We start from the raw sequence: 4,694 nt of genomic DNA on the forward strand, positions 1-4,694 counted from the left end.
CCCTTCGGCTCCGTAAGTATTCCGGGAAAATAGGACCTTCCGCATAAATTCCGAGGTTTTTCCCGAAAGTTGAATTTCTGCACAAAAACGAGACACCGGAATCGGTTCGCTGAAAACAGCGTTAGTCCGTGTTGGTTGCATCCAAAATACACAAATTAGAGGCAAAACAATAGCAAAAGTGTTCGGGAAATTAGATACGTTTTGGACGTATCACTTCTTCACCGGCAGCAGGGCCGTGATACGTTGCAAATGTATCTATAATTTTTGATGCTCCATGCTTGTTTTATACCAATTGCTATATGTTTTATTTATACTTCATTGCATTTTTATGATTTTTCAGGAACTAACCTACTGACAAGAAGCTACAGTGCTAGTTCTCTGTTTTCTGCTGTTTTGTATTTCAGAAAAGTTGTACAGGAAATATTCTTGGAATTGGACGAAACAAAAGCCGAAGTTCCTATTTTGATGTAACAAAGACGGAGTCCAGAGGGCAAACGGAGGAGGGCTAGGAGGAGGCCACACCATACCTGGGCGTGGCCTAGCCCCTGGTCGCGCCTAGCGGTGGTGTGGGGCCCTCGGGCGCCCACCGACCTCGCCCTTCCACCTATAAATTGCCTCCTGACGCGAAAACCCTAAATCATTCAGCCTCGATCCATGAAAAGTTCCGTAGCTCCACCGCCATCGAAGACAAGTTTCGGTGGACAGAAGTCTCTGTTCCGGCACCCTGCCGGGACGGGGAATTACCCCCAGAGCCATCTCCATCGACTCCACCGCCATCTTCATCGTTGTTGCTGACTCCCATGATGAGGAGGGAGTAGTTCTCTCCCGAGGCTAAGGGCTTTACCGGTAGCTATGTGGTCTATCTCTCTATCCCATGGTATGATCTTTATGTGATCATGAGCTTTGTATTCTAGTTAATAAGTAGATGTTATTCTTCAACTATTATGCTACTCAAGTGGCTTTATTATGTGATCTCCGGAGACACCTTGACCCACGATGTGAAAGTGATATTGTGCATACCGTGTGTGTCTCTTAAGTTTAATTTACAGAAATACTTATGAATTGTGGTGTTCTTAGTACCATCTTTGTATGCTCAAAGTGATAGCGTGGGTCGTCCATAGATTGGGAATGCAAACTTTAAGGAGTGCTTATGCAGCCCTACGCGGTGAATTTGTGTTTGTTATCCAACCGGAGAGTGATTCAGAGTAGCATAGTGAAGTGATAATATTTATGTATTCAATTATGAATTCATCGCTGAGAGTGTCCACTAGTGAAAGTATGATCCCTATGCCTTGTTTCTAAGCATTGAAACACCGTTTACAACCATTTCTGCTACATGTTTGCTTGCTTCTATTTTTATTTCAGATTGCAATTACTACTCATAATTATCCATATTAATTGTATTTCACTATCTCTTCGCCGAACTAGTGCACCTATACACCTGACAAGTGTACTGTGTGTGTTGGGGACACAAGAGACTTCTTGTATCGTAATTGCAGGGTTTGTTGAGAGCGATATCTTTAACCTCTAACTCCCTGAGTTCGATAAACTTTGGGTGATCCACTTAAGGGAAACTTGCTAATGTTCTACAAACCTCTTCACTTGGAGGCCCAACACTGTCTACAAGAATAGAAGCGTGCGTAGACATCATGCCACATATCATGGCATCGATGTCTATGGCGCGGATGGCCACAGCGACTGCGGCACCTTCACCAGCAGCAGCAACGCTAGTCGCGGAGCGGACAACCATGGCGCAGTCGGACGTGGCGGCAGCGGCACCTTCGGCATCACCTTTGGTTGGGCCACAGGCCGCGACGCGGACGGGCATGGCATCAGCTCTGCATGGGCAGTGTGACGCGCAGGGGAGGCCGGACAGCCGCGCGCCCACATTGTGGCACCCCTCGCTGTCTTCACCAGCGGCGTCGTCGCCCCGGGCGGAGGCTGGGACGGAGTCCATGGGGATTCACTCGGATCGGCCAAGGGGACCTTGGCGGCTGACTGTCCGCTGGTCAATGTGTGGCCAACGTCTTCAGCAGCGCGCTCCCTGGTCCTTTGCCCGGGGGACTCGGCTGGGTCACTGGTGGGTGATCTAGAGGCTCGGTCACCGGGGCTGGGTGCGGCAATGGTGGAGGGGTGTTCTCTAGCCCCTACCCCTCCATCAGACTCGTCGGTGCTATCATCTCTTGCATTGGTGTCGAAGGGGTCTACTCCGCCCACTTCCCCTTCAGCGCCAAGTTCTTCGCAGCGTTCAACTTCGTCATCGGAGGTGCCTACTATACTTCCGCAGCCATTGTGTCCCCCGCTAGTCCTCCCTCCGGAGGTTAGGCATAGCGGGAGACATGCGGTGGCAGAGGATGGTGCAGGCACCACCGACGAGGACATGATGCAGAAGGACATGCATAGAAAGACGGCGAAGAATCTTGACACGACTGTACGAAACAGTCTTCAACTTCTTTTATTGCTTTTTCCGATTCTCGTATTTCTTCTAGTTTGGGTAGGGTAGGTGTTTCTTTTGGAAGGCATTCGTATGAGATCTCAGTTTCGGCAAATGTGTTGAGATATATGGAGCGTGATCGATTAACGATCACTCCTAAGGTTTCCACTAGCCTAGAAACATCCATACTAGACGAGGAAGAAACTGATGTCATCTCAGATGGTCAACTTCTCTCAGCTCTACTACCTCCGTTTCAAGGAATAAGGCGCACGCGTATTCCAAGACGAACTTTGACCATAAAAATTGAGCAACAAAATCTTGATTATATTATATGTATATATTATCGTTGGATTCGTATTGAAAATCACTTTTTAATGATATTAATTTCATACAAACAATCTTTATCTATTTGAAGTAATTCTTGATCAAACAAAAAGCTCGTAAAACGAGGGTGCCTTATTCCTTGAAACGGAGGTAGTAGTAGGGAGTATTATAGAGGTAGACTTAGAACGGTCGGGATTGAGTTCATTATATGATCTAAAAGCATCCAGACGTAGTTCTAAATCTTCCGCTAGAAAGGTATCTCATCGGAATGTTAAGTCAAAAAAATCTAAAATAGTTTCTCGATGAATGGCATGTTCAGCTTGGTGACTTGGCTAATCATTCTCATATTGCCGATTGTTGTAAAGACTATAATTTATATTTTTTCGCTATTTTTGAGATGGGAAAGAGGAATTATTCACATAATTTGCTCAACCGGTTATCGGGTGGGATTGATTTTCTGTGGTTCTCTCACCCAACTCGGGGTAGATCTGGGGGCATATTACTTGGCGACCGTACATATACCATGAATATATTGGCTAGTTTGGATGGAGAGTATCACATTAAACTCGACATCTAGAATAAAGTGGATAACTTTATTTGGACTATGGTCGATGTGTATGGTGCACCTTGCGATTAGTTTAAGACCAACTTTTTACGGGAGTTGGTTAATCTCGCGAAAGATAATCTGCATTCGATCATTATCGGAGCGGATTTTAATTTGCTAAGATTCCCTAAAGATAAAAGTAGAGGTCATTTTGATGGGCATTAGCCGTTCTTGTTTAACGCTGTCATTGACAGTTTAGACTTGAAAGAGGTTACAATAACTGATCGACAGTTTACATGGGCCAACAGTTTACCTGTTCCCACATACGAAAAACTAGATCGTGTGTTAATGGATACTGAATGGGAGGATAGATACACTATGATGTCTGTTCGTGCACTAAAACGTATTGAAAGACTATCAGACCATGCTCGTATCCTTTTAACTACTGGAATGCCTAGACCTTTGTGTAAGCGACCGTTCAAGCTTAAACTGGGATAGCTACATAGGGAGAGTTTTCAGGATATGGTTAAGAGGGTTTGGGATGGATCGTTTTCGGGAAGTTCTCCCATATTGAGGTGGAATAAAAAGATGTGTGCTATGCATAAGCACCTCTCTGGTTGGGCTTCCCATGTTGCCGGTGTTCTTAAAAAGAAGAAGACTCGCTTATCATCTATTGTAGATGATTTAGAGGCTTTGGCGGAATTAAGACCTCTATCTCCGCATGATATTGAATTCAAAAGTCAATCAAATGCAAAGATAGCTGATCTTCTTCGTGAAGAGGAGCTTAAATGGTATCAGTGACAAAAGGCCCAGTTTATCTTGGAAGGAGATTCGAATACGAGATATTTCCATGGTATTGCCAATATAATGGCAGCCATAGGAAAAAAAACTTATACATTCCCTTCTATAGGATGAAGAGTTGATTGAAGGCCATGAGCAACTCAAATCCTACATCACGAATTACGATAAAGATCTTTTTGGTCCTCTGGAGGATCGTGCATTTTCTCTCGATGAGACCTTAACAGACGATATGCCCCAAGTGTCTATGGAGGAAAATGGGCTTCTGATAGCACCTTATACGGAGGAAGAGGTTCAGAAAGCTATTTTCCAAATGGAACGTAATAAAGCACTGGGTCCGGATGGTTCCCTGCTGAGTTTTACCAAACTTTTTGGAAGACTATTAAGTTAGACCTTCTAGAGATGTCCAATATTTGTCATGCTAGACAATTCGAATTATTTCATCTAAATTTTTTCTGAAGTAATTTTTTTATCGAAAGTTAATGAAGCCGAAAGGATTCGGCAGTATCGTCCTATCTACTTATTAAATGTTTGTTTCAAGATTTTCACGAAAGTGGTCACTATTAGACTAAATACGGTGGCATATCGTGTAGT

This window comes from Lolium rigidum, chromosome 7 (assembly GCF_022539505.1).
Source record: "Lolium rigidum isolate FL_2022 chromosome 7, APGP_CSIRO_Lrig_0.1, whole genome shotgun sequence".
Lineage (NCBI taxonomy): Eukaryota > Viridiplantae > Streptophyta > Magnoliopsida > Poales > Poaceae > Lolium > Lolium rigidum.